The sequence below is a fragment of the Dysidea avara genome, chromosome 8 (assembly GCF_963678975.1).
Source record: "Dysidea avara chromosome 8, odDysAvar1.4, whole genome shotgun sequence".
In the NCBI taxonomy this organism is placed as follows: Eukaryota; Metazoa; Porifera; class Demospongiae; order Dictyoceratida; family Dysideidae; genus Dysidea; species Dysidea avara.
The window spans coordinates 22,185,871-22,203,992 of record NC_089279.1 but is presented as its reverse complement, the minus strand read 5'-3'; the positions used below and the strand labels follow the sequence as shown (position 1 = coordinate 22,203,992).

Sequence of the window (18,122 nt, the reverse complement as noted above, 5' to 3'; positions counted from 1 at the left end):
TCTGGAATCCGGGAAACCTCGATCCAACAGCCAGCCGACGGAGAATGAATTAGCTAGTATACAGTGGCTGTAGTTAGCTGCTTCTGCGACGGCTCGCACTCACTCGCGAAGACTTAAACCTCACTAGAAACGCACAGGAACACTCACTGTAATACACGTAGGCGTATACACAAAGTGTAAAACCAGGTGCAAAACAAGTGAGAGTTAGCGTCTTTAGCTTATGAGTATGTTATACGGTAATTTACGATATAATTTCATAACATTTATTTCAAAATATTTCTAATTACAAAGTTGATTCCGCTTCAGATTCCCATAATTCCATGATTCCTTGATTGATTCCAGTGATTCCTGAGGTCTTCGACGTGATTCCGAATTGTGGCGGACCCCTCGGCTTTTTATCTAACAGAGTGCAACAAGTTGTGCTTAATGGCCATAAATCTTCCACCATTCCACAATGGCGGATCCAGGATGGGGCATTTGGGGCAAATGCCCCCCCCCCCCCCCCTCTCCACCTTGTGGAGGAGCCAGCCATGCTTCTGATTAAAATAGCTAGTAAATTTTGTCAGGCCAACCGAGATCAGTTTAAAACTCATGAAAATATACACATTATACTAGCATTTATTACAAATTCACCTGAAACCAAAGTAAACTGAAGTCAAACTAACTGTAAAATAGTCACTCAGCACTTTTGTGCGTACTAAGCGCCTCTAAAAATAATTATCGTGTTGCTGTTATTTAAGACATTCAGAGTCTTTTAAACAGTTTAAGACTTCACAACCATCTGAAAAGGCCAAAATGGCAAAAATTAACAGTGAGACACCACTAAGAGGTGATTATTTGCTGCTTCAAAAAAGCAGCACTGAACTATAGAGAATATGGCTCTCCCCATACATGCAACCACCTACAACTTACCCTGTTTGTGCCCCTCCCCTAGCCAGCTCCTGGATCCGCCCCTGTTCCAGTTACTAGTGGTGTCCCCCAGGGTTCTGTGCTGGGTCCCCTACTATTCACGATGTTTGTAAATGAGATACCATCAATTGTATCAAGTCCGGTGCTATTGTTTGCTGATGATACAAAAATCTTTCGAGTCATTAGAAATAGAGAAGACTATACTGCGTTACAGAGTGACTTAGACTTACTTCAAAGATGGTCACAACAGTGGCTTTTGAATTTTAATATTTCCAAGTGCAAACACCTTCACTTCGGCCCAGCCCACCACTATGGTCCTTACTGTCTCAACGGAATATTTATTGAAATCAATGCAACGCACAGTGACCTTGGTATTGTTTTTGACGATCAGCTCAAATTCCACCATCACACCACTCAAGCTACTACCAAAGCTAACCGAGTACTTGGTTTGATTAAGAAATCATTTGAATACCTTGACTCTACCATGCTAACTTGTTTGTTCAATACATTAGTTCGACCTATCTTGGAATACAATAATCCTATTTGGGGCCTCATTACATTCTAGACAACAGAAAGGTAGAGAAGATACAACGAAGGGCTACTCGTCTCATCCCACAACTTCAAGACAAATCTTACTCAGAAAGGTTGACACAACTAGATTTGCCATCTTTTCATTATAGACGATTGAGAGGTGATCTAATATTTCTTTTCAAAATTCTTAACAATTATTTCACCACCGATTTTACTGATATATATACGTACTCAAGATCTATTACCAGGGGGCATCAATTCAAATTGTTTAAGGAACGTTCAAGACTATTGTGTAGATCTAATTACTTTATCAATAGAATTACCAACAATTGGAATAGTTTGCCTAATTATGTTGTAAATAGTTCTTCGATTAACACTTTTAAATCATTATTAGATAGTCATTTAATTGATTCAAGATTTATTTTTGTATAAGTCATTTAATTGATTTAAGAGTTATTTTTGTATAATTACTGCATTGATCGGGTATGCAGGCTGTGCCTTTACCCGTATTTAATCATAATAATCATAATCATATAATATCTAATCCAAAACAGCCAAGCTGTAAAAAAAGTGTGCGGCCCTCAGAAAGGCTATGGTGAAAAAAGATGTGAAATCCAAGGTGGCGGCCAAGAAATGGCTGTGATGGTAGGTTAATGGTAAAAATTTTAATAACGACAATTCAGGTGAATTTTTGTGCCGCTTCACAAAATTTACCTAAATTGTCATTATTAAAATTTTTACCATTAACCTACCATCACAGCCATTTCTTGGCCGCCACCTTGGATTTCACATCTTTTTTCACCATAGCCTTTCTGAGGGCCGCACACTTTTTTTACAGCTTGGCTGTTTTGGATTAGATTTCATTTCTTTTTGTATTTGTATACCCCAAAGCCGGCCTATGGCCAGCTTTGGGACTTTTTTAACCTATGTTTTTTTCTTTACTACAGGAAGAAGAAAAGATGAAGTAGATGTACTTTAAATATTTTATCAGTAAATGTACAAATTATATATACTGTATAATACATATGTGACCGGATTTGCGAAAAGGGGTCTTCCACACACATCCAATTTGCCAAAATTGACAATTGATAACTTCAGATTGGAAAGCGCTATTGCCTTGATATTTGGGCAGTGGTGAGCACCACTATAGCTGAATACATGGTGAAATTTTCAGGTTAATATGTTACTTGAACACTGAGTTATGGTCTCCAACGTTTACGGAATTGGATGTGTGTGGAAGACCCCTTTTCGCAAATCCGGTCACATATATTGATTACAGAAATCTCCATGGTGGTTTCTTTGTAACTGAACACTCTACAAGGTGACTTCTTCTAATTGCTCTCTCTACAGGGTGAATTGTTTGTAGCTGAACTATCTACAAGGTAACTTCTTCTAGCTGATCTCTCTACAGGGTGATGTGTTTGTAGCTGAATTCTGTATAGGTGATTTGTTTGCAGCTGAGCTCTTTACAGAATGGTTTCTTTGTAGCTGAACTCTCTAAAAGGTAACTTCTTCTAACTGATCTTTCTACAGGGCAATTTGTTTCTGGCAGAATTTTCTACAGGGTGATTTCTTTGCAGCTGAACTCTCTACATGGTGGTTTCTTTGTAGCTGAACTCTCTACAAGGTAATTTCTTCTAGCTGATCTCTCTACAGGGAGATTTGTTTGTAGCTGAACTATCTACAAGGTAACTTCTTATAGCTGATCTCTCTACAGGGTGATTTGTTCGTAGTTGAATTCTGTACAGGTGATTTGTTTGCAGCTGAGCTCTTTACAAAATGGTTTCTTTGTAGCTGAACTTTCTCCAAGGTAACTTCTTCTAACTGATCTTTCTACAGGGTGATTTGTTTGTAGCTGAACTATCTATAAGGTAATTTCTTCTAGCTGATCTCTCTACAGGGCGATTTGTTTGTAGCTGAATTCTGTACAAGTGATTTGTTTGCAGCTGAGCTCTTTACAGAATGGTTTCTTTGTAGCTGAACTCTCTACAGGGTGATTTGTTTGTAGCTGAAATCCCTACAAGGTAACTTCTTCTAGCTGATCTCTCTACAGGGTGATTTGTTTGTAGCTGAACTCTCTACAGGTGATTTGTTTGTAGCTGAACTCTCTACAAGGCGATACTTCTAGGTGATCTCTCTACAGGATTCCTTGTTTCTAACTGAACTCTCAACAGGGTGATCTGTTCATAGCTGAACTTTCTACTGGGTGATTTGTTTGCAGCTGAACTCTCTAAATGGTGGTTTCTTTGTAGCTGAACTCTCTACAATGTGACTTCTTCTAGCTGAACTCTCTACAAGGTGACTTGTTTCTAGTTGATCTCTCTACAGGGTGACTTGTTTCTAGCTGAACTCTCTACAGGTGATTTGTTTGCAGCTGAACTCTCTACATGGTGGTTTCGTTGTAGCTGAACTCTCTACAAGGTAACTTCTTCTAGCTGATCATTTTACACTGCATATTTGTTTGTAGCTGAGTTCTCTACAGGGTGATTTGTTTGCAGCTGAACTCTCTACATGGGAGTTTCATTGTAGCTGAACTCTCTACAATGTGACTTCTTCTAGCTGAACTCTCTACAGGGTGACTTGTTTCTAGCTGAACTCTCTACAGGTGATTTGTTTGCAGCTGAACTCTTTACATGGTGGTTTCTTTGTAGCTGAACTCTCTACAAGGTAACTTCTTCTAGCTGATCTTGCTACAGGGTGATTTGTTTGTAGCTGAATTCTCTACAGGGTGATTTATTTGCAGCTTAACTCTCTACAAGGTGACTTTTTTTATTATTATTATTATTATATTATAATGTGCAGAACCTCAAAAAGAGTGTGTGGCACAACATTACAAGTGGGTGAGTTGTGGGGAAGGGGGGTGTGACATATTACAAAACAGTTCGTACATACAGTCATGTTATTATAAGTGTTCTTTTGAAGTGATCTAGAGTTGGAGAGTTAATGGTTTGCTGGCTAAGGCTGTTCCACAATCTGATGACTGACGGGAAAAAGGAATATAAGTGAGTGTTAATTCTTGAGTAAGGGAGCTGATAGCAGAGTCGATGATGGCGAGTGTGGGAGGTGTAAGGGATAAGAGATTGGTTGCAAGGCACATTTATCAAGTTATTAGATATCTTATACATCATTGTAGCTTTTATGCATGCTCTTCTATTTTGTAGACTTTTCCATCCAAGGTTGTTAATAAGGTTAGTTACACTAACAGACCAAGAGTAACTGTTCGTAACAAATCTACTTGCACGCCTTTGAATCTTTTCCAACATTAGGATATCTTTTTGAGTATGGGGATCCCAAACTGTGCACGAATATTCTAGAATTGGTATAACTAAGGATTTGTAACAGGATTCCTTGATGTGGGGTGGACAGGATTTTAAATTTCTATGCAAAAATCCCAAGACAGAGCTTGCCTTTTTGGAAATATTGGAGATGTGCTCTGACCAGTTCAGTCTCTCATTAATGGTAATTCCTAGGTATTTAACTGATGAAACTTGTTTTATAGCTGTACCATCCATTCTATAGATTATGGTTAATGGTGAACGTTTGTTTGTGATGCAAAGAAATTCGCACTTGTTAGAGTTAAACAGAAGTTGCCAATCCTTGGACCATTTGACCAGTCTGTTGATGTCATCCTGGAGAAGGTTTTGATCATCTCTGGTTTCGATTTTGCAATATAATAAGATATCATCAGCATATAGTTTGATTTTGGAGGCTATATTTAGGGGAATATCGTTTACAAAGCATAAAAAAAGGAGGGGGCTAAAACAGTTCCTTGGGGTACACCAGATGTTACTATGGAAGAATTGCTACTTGTGCCATCTATTGTTACTTTTTGACTTCTATTATAAAGATAGTGCTTGATCCATGACAAGAGGGGGCCTCTGATCCCATAATGTGATAGTTTATTGCATAGTCTGGAGTGTGGAACTCTATCAAAAGCTTTTGAAAAGTCCAGAAAAATGCAGTCCATTTGTGCATTATCATTGAGGCAGTTGACTAAATCATCTATGGTTGTTATCAGTTGAGTTTCACATGATTTGCCTGCTTGAAAGCCATGTTGTTCTTCAGCCAGAATGTTATAGTTTGTTAAATGTGAAAAGATACAGCTGTAAACAATATGTTCAAGAATTTTACTACAAATTGACGTTAAGGAGACAGGACGATAATTGCAAGTCTGAGTACGGCTGCCCTTCTTGAAGATGGGAATTATGTTTGCAACCTTCCAGTCATCCAGTAGAAGCCCTTGGTGTAAGGATGATTGAAAAATCAGAGTTAAAATTGGTGCTAGTTCCTCTGATAGCTCTTTTAAGAAATATGCTGGAATATTATCTGGTCCAGTAGCTTTGTGATGGTTTAAAGTACGTAATAAATTGGCAACTCCCTTTTCAGAAATTGAAATGTGTGGTATTTCAGGAAAAGGAATACCATTCATTGTAGGTACTGCTGACAAGTCTTCTTGGGTAAATACTGATGTAAAGTAATCGTTGAATGCATTGGATTTTTCCTGGCTGTCTGTAAGAGTAGTATCATTAACATGTATTGGGGGTATACTACATTGATTTTTTTTTGGTGTTTAATGAATGACCATAGCCTCTTTGTTATGTTACCATTTTCGGCCTCAATAAAGCTGTTGATGTATGCATTGTAAGCTCTTTGACATTCCCTTTGGCATTCTTTTTAAGACGATAATACAACTGCCATTCCTCAGCACAATGAGAATGTTTAGCTCTGTTATAACAACGCTGCTTTCTTCGTGAAAGCCTTTTTATGAAGGGGGAAATCCAGGGTTGGTGATTTTTGGTAGAAGTAACTTTCGAAGGTATTAAACTGAGGCAGTCGTCACACAAATTTTTAAAATCACTACTTCTAGCTGAACTCTCTACAGAGTGATTGATGTTTTTTGCAGCTGAACTCTCTACATGGTGGTTTCTTTGTAACTTAACTCTCTACAGGGTGATTTGTTTGTAGCTGAACTCTCTACAGGGTGATCTGTTCATAGCTGAACTCACTATAAGGTAACTTCTTCTAGCTAATCTTTCTACAGGTCGATTTGTTTGTAGCTGAGTTCTCTACAGGGTGATTTGTTTGCAGCTGAACTCTACATGGTAGTTTCCTACAGGGTGATTTGTTTGCAGCTGAACTCTACATGGTAGTTTCTTTGTAGCTCTACAATGTGACTTCTTCTAGCTGAACTCTCTACAAGGTGACTTGTTTCTAGCTGATCTCTCTACAGGGTGACTTGTTTCTAGCTGAACTCTCTACAGGTGATTTGTTTGCAGCTGAACTCTCTACATGGTTTATTTCTTTGTAACTGAACTCCCTGCAAGGTGACTTCTTCTAGCTGATCTCTCTACAGGGAGATTTGTTTGTAGCTTAACTCTCTACAGGTGATTTGTATGCAGCTGAACTCTCTACATGATGGTTTCTTTGTAGCTGAACTCTCTACAAGGTAATTTCTTCTAGCTGATCTCTCTACAGGCCGATTTGTTTGTAGCTGAACTCTCTACATGATGGTTTCTTTGTAGCTGAACTCTCTACAAGGTGATTTCTTCTATAGCTGATCTTTCTACAGGGTGATTTGTTTGTAGTTAAACTCTCTACATGATAGATTCTTTGTAGCTGAACTCTCTACAAGGTGATTTCTTCTATAGCTGATCTTTCTACAGGGTGATTTGTTTGTACCTGAACTATCTACATGATGGTTTCTTTGTAGCTGAACTCTCTACAAGGTAACTTCTTCTAGCTGATCTCTCTACAGGACAATTTGTTTGTACCTGAACTCTCACATGATTGTTTCTTTGAAGCTGAACTCTCTACAAGGTGATTTCTTCTAGCTGATCTTTCTACAGGGTGATTTGTTTGTAGCAGAACTCTCTACAAGGAAACTTCTTCTAGCTGATCTCTCTACAGGGAGATTTGTTTGTAGCTGAACTCTCTATACATGATTTGTTTGCGGTTGAATTCTCTACATGATGGTTTCTTTGTAGCTGAACTCTCTACAAGGTAACTTCTTCTAGCTGATCTCTTTACAGGGTGAATTGTTTGTAGCTGAACGATCTACAAGGTAACTTCTTCTTACTTATCTCTCTACAGGGTGATTTGTCTGTAGCTGAACTTTCTACAAGGAAACCTCTTTTAACTGAGCTCTGTACAGGGTGAATTGTTTGTAGCTGAACTATCTACAAGGTAACTTCTTCTAGCTGATCTCTCTACAGGATGATTTGTTTGTAGCTGAACTATCTACAAGGTAACTTCTTCTAGCTGATCTCTCTACAGGGTGATTTGTTTGTAGCTGAATTCTGTATAGGTGATTTGTTTGCAGCTGAGCTCTTTACAGAATGGTTTCTTTGTAGCTGAACTCTCTACAAGGTAACTTCTTCTAGCTGATGTATCTACAGGGTCACTAGTTTGTAGCTGAATTCTCTACATGGTGGTTTCTTTGTAACTGAACTATCTACAAGGTGACATCTTCTAGCTGATCTTTCAACAGGGTGATTTGTTTGTAACTGAACTCTCTACAAGAAATCTTCTTCTAACTGATGTTTTAACAGGGTGAATTGTTTGTAGCTGAACTCTCTACAGGGTGATTTGTTTGTAGCTGATCTCTATACAGGTTACTTATTTCTAGCTGATCTCTTGAATTCTGTTCAGGGTGACTGCTCTATTAGGATGACTGCTCTATTAGAGTATCTCGATCTCGCACTTGCTACACCAAGTTGGATTTCGTATTATAACTCCGTGGCTTTAAGTCTGATTCTTCTACACCATTGAAGAGCCTTTTTAAGACGATAACTCCATCTGTACAGCGATTTTCAAAGCATTACCCCAAGTGGTTTATCTGGTAGGTGTGGCAAGCATAATAATAATAATAATAATAAAATAAAAATATTAAAAATTAGCTAATCTCGATTGCGTAATTGTTACACACTGTTGATTGTTTCGCTGTATCTTCCTGGTTTTTAGCTCGATTTCTTTCAAACCACAAAAGGTTTGAGGTTCAATAGTTAACCTATTCACCCACCGATTTTCAGCTTCTTCCCATACGCGGTTTACCCTGTAGGCGTGACAACATATTGGTGTTATTTTTCGTGCATAATCGCTCATAACTCTTTGCCTGTTTATGGTATTCCAGCCAAAGTTGGTACCGAGATGCGCCTTTATACCCCCCTTCTGTGTGCCAAATTTCAAGGCAATCGGATAACGCGTTCGCGTTTTATAGCAGTTTTTGCAAGTGTGCGAAAAGAGGAAGAAAAATAAGAAGAAAAAAAACGAAGAAACTAAGCCAATTTTTGAAGTCGCATATCTCAGCAATGCCTGAAGCGATTTCGCTCAAATTTGGAATGTGGAGTACTGAAGCTGGAGGGAATGTACACAGCAAAATGTGTCTTGTTTCATCAAGGCAGCACAGAGCTACGGAGGTGCGAAAATTGCGTTTTCTTTCTTCCTGTCAATATACTCACGGGGTTGCGCGCCGGCTTCTTGGGCCGCACGACACACTACCGTGTGTCTTGATATCAAGACACACGGTCGTGCGGCCCAAGAAGCCGGCGCGTAACACCCGTGAGTATATTGACAGGAAGAAAGAAAACGCAATTTTCGCACCTCCGTAGCTCTGTGCTTCCTTTATGAAACAAGACGATTTTTGCTGTGAACATGCCCCCCAACTGCAGCACTCCACATTCCAAATTTGAGCGAAATCGCTTTACGCGTTCCCGAGATATGCGACTTCAAAAATTGCCTCAGTTTCTTCGGTTTTTTTTTCTTCTTATTTTTCTTTTTCTTGTCGCATACTTATAAAAACTGCTATAAAACGCGAACGCGTTATCCGATTGCCTTGAAATTTGGCACACAGAAGGGGGATATAAAGGCGCATCTCGGTACCAACTTTGGCTGGAATACGATAAACAGGCAAAGAGTTATGCGCGATTATTCACGAAAAATAACACCAATATGTTGTCACGCCTACAGGGTAAACCGCGTATGGGAAGAAGCTGAAAATCGGTGGGTGAATAGGTTAACTATTGAACCTCAAACCTTTTGTGGTTTGAAAGAAATCGAGCTAAAAACCAGGAAGATACAACGAAAAAACCAACAGTGTGTAACAATTACGCAATCGAGATTAGCTAATAAAAAAACCACTGCTTGCCACGCCTACCAGATAAACCGCTTGGGGTAATGCTTTGAAAATCGTTGTACAGATGGAGTAATCATCTTAGAAAGGCTCATCAATGGTGTAGAAGAATCAGACTAAAAAGCCACGGAGTTATAACACGAAATCCAACTTGGTGCAGCAAGTGCGAGATCGAGATACTCTAATAGAGCAGTCATCCTAATAGAGCAGTCACCCTGAAGAGAATTCAAGAGATCAGCTAGAAACAAGAAACCTGTATAGAGATCAGCTACACACAAGTCACCCTGTAGAGAGATCAGCTAGAAGAAGTTACCTTGTAGGGAGTTCATGCAACTATGGAAAGAGATAGTTCAGCTAGAAGAAATCACCTTGTAGAGTTCAGCTACAAAGAAACCACCATGTATGTAGAGAGTTCAGCTACAAACAAATCGCCCTGTGGAGAGATCAATAGAAGAAGTTACCTTGTAGAGAGTTCAGCTACAAAGAAACCATCATGTAGAGAGTTCAGCTACAAACAAATCTCCCTGTAGAGAGATCAGCTAGAAGAAGTTACCTTGTATATAGAGAGTTCAGCTTCAACAAATCACCCTTTAGAAAGATCAGCTAGAAGAGGTCACCTTGTAGAGAGTTCAATTACAAAGAAACCACCATGTAGAGAGCGCAGCTACAAACTAGTGACCTTGTAGAGACATCAGCTAGAAGAAGTTACCTTGTAGAGAGTTCAGCTACAAAGAAACCATTCTTTAAAGAGCTCAGCTGCAAACAAATCACCTGTACAGAATTCAGCTACAAACAAATTACCCTGTAGAAAGATGAGCTAGAAAAAGTTACTTTGTAGAGAGTTCAGTTACAAAGAAACCGCCATGTAGAGAATTCAGCTACAAACTAGTGACCCTGTAAAGACATCAGCTAGAAGAAGTTACCTTGAGAGAGTTCAGCTACAAAGAAACGATTATTTAAAGAGCTCAGCTGCAAACAAATCACCTATACAGAATTCAGCTACAAACAAGTCACCATGTAGAGAGATCAGCTAGAATAAGTTAACTTGTAGAGAGTTCAGCTACAAAGAAACCATCATTTAGAGAGTTCAGCTTCAAACAAATCACCTGTAGAGAGTTCAGCTACAAACAAATATCCCTGTAGAGAGATCAGCTAGAATAAGTTACCTTGTAGATCGTTCAGCTACAAACAAATCACCCTGTAGAGAGATCAGCTAGAAGAAATTACTTTGTAGAGAGTTCAGCTACAAAGAAACCACCATGTAGAGAGTTCAGCAACAAAGAAATCACCCTGTATAAAATTCTGCCACGAACAAATTGCCCTGTAGAAAGATCAGTTAGAAGAAGTTACCTTGTAGAGAGTTCAGCTACAAAGAAACCATTCTGTAAAGAGCTCAGCTGCAAACAAATCACCTGTACAGAATTCAGCTACAAACAAATCACCCTGTAGAGAGATCAGCTAGAAGAAATTACCTTGTAGATAGTTCAGCTACAAACAAATCACCCTGTTGAAAGATCAGTTAGAAGAAGTTACCTTGTAGAGAGTTCAGCTACAAAGAAACCATTCTGTAAAGAGCTCAGCTGCAAACAAATCACCTGTACAGAATTCAGCTACAAACAAATCACCCTGTAGAGAGATCAGCTAGAAGAAATTACTTTGTAGAGAGTTCAGCTACAAAGAAACCACCATGTAGAGAGTTCAGCTGCAAAGAAATCACCCTGTAGAAAATACAGCCACAAACAAATTGCCCTGTAGAAAGATCAGTTAGAAGAAGTTACCTTTTAGAGAGTTCAGCTACAAAGAAACCACCCTGTAGAGAGATCAGCTAGAAGAAGTTACCTTGTAGATAGTTCAGCTACAAACAAATCTCCCTGTAGAGAGATCAGCTAGAAGAAATTACCTTGTAGAGAGTTCAGCTACAAAGAAACCATCATGTGGAGAGTTCAGCTGCAAAGAATTCACCACTTCCCAAATTTCAAGGCAATAGCTCTTTCCAATCTGAAGTTATCAATTGTCAAAGTTGGCAAATTGGATGTGTGTGGAAGGCCCCTTTTCGCAAATCCGGTCACATATGTATTATATATATAATTTGTACATTTACTGATAAAATATTTAAAGTACATCTACTTCATCTTTTCTTCTTCCTGTAGTAAAGAAAAAAAACATAGGTTAAAAAAGTCCCAAAGCTGGCCATAGGCCGGCTTTGGGGTATACAAATACAAAAAGAAGTGAAATCTAATCCAAAACAGCCAAGCTGTAAAAATAGTGTGCGGCCCTCAAAAAGGCTATGGTGAGTAAAGATGTGAAATCCAAGGTGGCGGCCAAGAAATGGCTGTAATGGTAGGTTAATGGTAAAAATTTTAATAACGACAATTCAGGTGAATTTTGTGCCAATTGACCAAGCGGCACCAAAATTCACCTGAATTGTTGTTATTAAAATTTTTACCATTAACCTACCATCACAGCCATTTCTTGGCCGCCACCTTGGATTTCACATCTTTTTTCACCATAGCCTTTTTGAGGGCCGCACACTATTTTTACAGCTTGGCTGTTTTGGATTAGATTGGTTTTTCTTTAATGTACTCAGCTGTTTGTGCTTACACAGATGTCACTCCTCCTCAATGATTTACTTGGTTATTCACAAGGAGCATCTCCATTAACATGCATATGAGCCACAGCCATGCACCTGAAAAGACAAGTCATGAAAAGTATTCTATCTCCACATCACGCACCCTCTGGTCATACGCCCACCTCTTCTGTTCATTATGACGATAACAAGTTGACACTTGTAAGGATAGGAAAAAGAGGAATAAGGAGTGAAAACTTAAAGTGTGCATCATGATGCAAACACATAATCATGAATTTATGTTCTGAGTTTAGTCCACAGATCAGAGATACGCATGATTTTTAAGTAAAAGGCCTACACATTTAAATGGCCCAGTTGTAAACCAGCCTGTACATTGAAACAAGAGTGTAGGATTTAAATGGGTGGGTCAAAATGTGTGGAAACATAAATTAGTGGCTGCAGTGATTTAATTGCCACCACTTTTATACAGCTTGGCTGTTTGCCAAGCATGTAAGAAGTCCCTTAAATATAGGTGGCCATCACTGCTTGGATGCTCTTATAGTTAACAGCTGCTGCAGTCATCACATGCACTTAGTACATTCAGGAAGATTAACATGGCTATAATAAACTACATATTAGCCATTTCTTAAAGGCCACACCTTTTCAATAGTTGAAAGAGATTGTGATGTACGTTTAAGACATCTGCAGCACATCCATGCAAGGTTCCGGACAACAAAATTTTATTAAAAATATATAAATATTATAATGAACAAAACAAATATGCATATATATACAAACAATACATCACAACTGAGGAATGGTATAAACAAACACTAACTGTTATGGTACAACATAATATACATAAGCGTTACAGCATACAAACACACAGTGTGTAGTAAACTTCACCACAGTGGAAAAAATACTGTATTCTGTCCATTGTTGAACAGATGGTACATAAAGAAAAACCTATCAATGGACTCATTGAATTTCATTTTAAAGTAGCCAGAAGTAAAAAGGCTTCGATAGTAGTATTTATTCTTAAGGAGAATGTGGAGAGTTGATGGGTCAAACCCGCCATTTTGCTCATGCACTGATGTAGATAAGCCAATGTGCAACTGTACTAACTTGGATGAGTTTTGTATAAGGATTCCAATACCTTTATCAGTGATTGTTGCAACTTGTAAAACAACATGGACTAGTCCACCATGAACTGAGACTGATTCCATGAATTCCTCTGAAACGACAGTGTGCTCTGAATCAATAAACAATTGCTCCAGGTTATTGTTGCATGTTGATGATAGAGAAATTCCAGTTGGATGAAATGATGGCTGCTGATAAAAACTATTTGGTTGTACTATGAGGCATTTCAGCTGTTTACAGTTAGTAGCAATATCATGAACAACACTAGAATGATAAGAATCATGATGGTGCAGCCTGCAATATTGAAGTGATAAAAAGTGAGACAGGCATATTAAATCTTTACTGGATAAACTTTCACACACCTCACAGATGCTGAAGCCAGCCTCTACTGCTTGCAAAGTTGCATACAAGTTAACCATCTTTCGTTGCATATCAATATCAGCTAATGTGACTAGGCAATATTCCATTGACAGATGAGTCAACTTCATACCACTTAGAATTTCCCAAAATGTCATCAGGTCCAATGATACGGCATGCATGTTTGCCAAATTCAGTCCTATAAGATTACAGCAGTTTTTAGCAACAGCACGAAGACCCTTCATGTTATCTATGGAAAAATCATAATGGCTCAAGTCCAGTTTCTGAAGGTTGGGGATCAGAAAAGATAATTGCTCAAGGCCTTTATTTAGTATACTGTTCACAACATTTACTGACACATCAACACTATAATCAGACAAATCAAAGGTATCCATGATCTTGATCACTCCATGTCGATCAGCCTGACGATAACAAGCAGTATCAAAATACGATATTATACTATCATCAACTGAAGCACTGACTACAATACAATTGCAGCTATGATCATTACAACTGCAGCAGTTTAGTTTTAAATTGTAGTAACTCTGACCAAGCATGTCATAATATTTGAATCTGTTAACTTTTACTGAGGGAGTCAAGCCAAATTGTATATGAAACTGTGGCAGAGTAGGGGAAAGATTGAATGGTACTTTGTATTGGCTGTATAATTTCAAGTGCGCAGTATATCCAGGTGGTGGTCTGTACTGGTCCCTCACAGAACGAGCGGACCACCACAATAATAAATATCTAAAAACAAACCACTGCAGATTCACTTTACTTTGCACAAAGTTTACAAACTGTGGCGTATATCCTGTTGAGATATAGTCCTCTATCCAAGATTCATAATCATCTATTGATGGAAAAACTGTTCTTCCTAAATGAAGTGTGAGTTCAATCAGATTTGAGCTTTTCAACAATTTAGCAGGGTAATTCGTTCCTGACCACGAAATTTCCAGTTTCTTTAAGTGTTTAAGGTTTCGCAAAATTTTCTTCAATTCAATTTCAGTCAATGGCACTTTTGTTAGCAAAGTGAGGTTTATAACGTTTGCACAATACACTGACATAAGGTCACAGTACAGCTGTGGCAACAGAATGTGATCATTGGTAAATGATAACCGTCGAATATGATTTCCGCACAATTTCAATATATTGATGACTGAGGCTTCTTCACGATTGTGATAACAAGGCCACACAAACTTCCTCCACAGCGATGGCACTTCAGTGAAAACGCGTAAACTCTTTGAGACATACCGAAGTTTTGTTACATCACGTGCGCTTAGGAACGAAATAATGAAGACCAGCAACTCTGTAGGAAGTTCCAATATACTGCTGAAATACATCACCACTGACTTTTAAGAGATTCTGTATCAGCATATTATATATCGAGCTAATTAATTAAGCTCAGTAGCGCGCGTCTGAGCTATATACGTATGTACAACGCTAATTTCTAGCTAGCTATAATTCGCTCGAGCTAATTCTCACCTTCTTGTGTAAACGAAAGTTAAAAGCGGTTTAATATTTTGATATTAAAATTTTATTGAGCTAAGCAGTTCGGGAATACTGAGCTAAGCATTCAGCAAATGATGTGTCATGACTGAGCTAGTCAGTGTAACGATACATTTGGACCCCCTAAAAAGTGGATCCCCTAAAAAGTGTACCCCCAGAAAAGTGTACCCCAGGTCCATTATCCTCCTACAAATTTATTATTAACACCATTTGCAATCATTCAAAGGGGTATATTTCAGCTGAATTTTTTTAAAGCATAGTTTTGTAATTTGGGAAAAAACAAAATTAACTATATACAACTATAATTTTTTTATGCACAGTTTTGCAATTTGGGGAAAAACAAATTAACTACAACTAGCTACAATGCAAACTACTCTACCACTGAACTACCCTCACACCGCAAAGCCCAGTATTATAAAATCATACAGGCATTGTTTGTCCATAGAAAGTTGTTATAACAAAAGTCACACCCCGCCTCCTCTACAGCATCTTGATGTCTCTGGTCCTTGGCCTGCTAACTCACCAGCTGCAGCAGCAACTCCAGCACAAGAAGAAGAAATGTGAGAAGGCTGGGTAGTGCTACGAACAGACACATCAAACTAAGCCGGACAACCATGCTGAAAATCAGGGTAGTACACATCACCTGGGTGAGAATGATCTTCATAAGAAACACATTGCTCCTTTAAAACTCCCGAATAACTCTGGGACTGTGACAAACAATGTCAACTAGAGCATCATGGCGACGAATTCTCATAGGACCGGCCAGGCATGGGAACATTCCAGAAGATGATCACCAAATTGGTTAATGGAAATAAGACACACACACATAATGGGAAAAGTGGAAATAGAGGAATTCCAAACCACAAACGAAGACCAACAACAAACTCAGGACCAGGAATAGCCAGAGCAAGGGAGACTTGATCAAGAATAGTTTTAAGCCACCCACTGCTAACACCAGATGAGTGACAGAGAGCTGTAAATTGAGCTCAGTGTCAGATGTTGAAAGAAACAAAGAGCTGGTCATACTGATTTTGATCTAACAGAGCCCGTAAGTCCTGCTGGGTAGCAGAGGGAATAAAGATATCAGATGAAAACCTTTCAAAGATAGTAACAGCATATTCTTCATTTGGAAACACTAGATCATGAAAGTCCTGGGATAGAAGACAAGAAGCCAGGAGACAAACACTATTACAAGAACCCAAAAAGACTGCAGCAGCAGAAAAAGAAAAGGACAAATGCAAGCTCGGGCCTCCCAAGCAAAATGGTAAAGTGGCTTGGCACCAAAGAAGACTACATTAATTGTATTATGCAACTTAAGCAACTTTTAAGATTAGAATCAAACTCTTCTAAAAAGGAGCACAATATACAGAATGGCACTGTGTGCAAAAGATGAATGATCTTGCAGCTTTCAAGGCAGCTGCGTAGCAAATGAAGTTCGACTTGAGGGTCTTCCAAAATGGCAATGCTATCTTAAGCAGCCGCAACCTTGGCTAGATGAGAGGACAAGAACTGATCAAAAAAGTTGTCTGTTCCCCAAATAGGAGATCACAAGAGCTCCAAACCTTTACCAGCTCAGTTGATACTGGTGGGAAATTCAGGGAAAGAGTCTTCAGAAGGCCTAGAGTAGTTTGTACTTGGACATTAAATGAAAACCAAATCAGGGACCATGAATTGAGAAAGAATCTAAAAACTTCAAGGAAGATTTCAAACCCAAAATACCAAAGATGTAATTTGACTATTTTAAAGATATAGAACTCCACCAATTTATCACTAGTGTTGTGCAAATGAATCCATGCTATGCACATTAATTTTGTAGTTATAATATTTTGGTTGTAAGTCATTCCATTTGCATCAGTGAATTCATGGTTCTTATACCAGTGAGATAACTGTTACTTACAGATTACCAGGGACGAATCCAGGCTTTGGCAAGGGTGGGAGGGTGCACCAAGGTACTAGGCATATAGAGCAGGGAATCTGGGGGGTGCAGCCCCCCAGAAGCTAGAGCTATTTCAGGTATAAAAATCTTGATATAGAGTGAAATATATAGCTTTCTAAGTGGGCTACATTGCTCAAGAGATATATAGGGATAAGTGACAGACATGAGTAGTTGAGCTTGCTGTAGCTAATAGTTATGGACCTAAACAATGGCATACACAAAACCGAGTGCTAGTTAGCTGGCTAAGTGTGCCCATGCATGGGATAGTGCTGCAGATGATAGTTTTTCCATATTATACTCAGCAACTATTAAGGTAGCATCATGTGTGCTGACTGTTCTATTAGAGTATTTCGATCTTGTATAGTGGTTTCCATTTTGGGGAGGGGGAGGGGGGCATGTGCCCCATGTCCCCCCTTGGATCCACCACTGATTACTATGTGTTATGCTGTCTGTTTCCACTAGTAGCTTTATCTGGTGGACTAGTACTACCAGGAGCACTTACTTATATGCACTATAACCTAATGTACTTTTTTTTGCATAAAATATAGCAATTTGCTGAGTTTTGATTCACTAAAATATTGAAAGTCAGCACAGCCCCCAGCTTCCAGTAACTCAACAGTGCTGTTGGAACCCCCCTTCGAAAAATCCTGGCTACAGGGGCGTAAGGAGGGGGGTTCCAAGAGCTTCAGGGACCCCCCCCCCCCCCCCTTGTAAAATTTAGGATTCTGAGTTACACCACTTAGTGTGGCAGGACAAAATGAGTGAGTAATATGGCGTATGGTACAGCACGATACAACAATTAGTATAAAACTTGCATTCATCTCTCAGGCAAGGATTTACAGAGGTAACATGAGCCCTCTTCAAAACTTGTTAAATCCAAAAAGAGCATGACCTTATTACTCCTATAGACCTATAGCTTTAGTGAGCTGTACAATGTAATTATAGTAAAATGTATCTTTAGCTCATAATATTCCTCACACTAGGAAATCGGTTCTCTATTATTATTCCACTTCACTGATTGATATGGTTTGTGAAAATGCAGTAACTAG

The 18,122-nt window shown here is 38.8% G+C and overlaps 1 protein-coding gene across 1 annotated transcript in view; it reads left to right on the top strand.

Annotated features, from left to right (window-relative positions):
* Window positions 1-779: 779 nt before the first annotated feature.
* The window catches only part of LOC136263546 (uncharacterized), a 129,524-nt gene continuing 112,181 nt past the window's right edge, over window positions 780-18,122 (top strand). The window contains exon 1 of the mRNA XM_066058154.1: window positions 780-955. The gene's annotated coding sequence lies outside the window, so the exon portion shown is untranslated. The remainder of the gene's footprint in view (window positions 956-18,122) is intronic.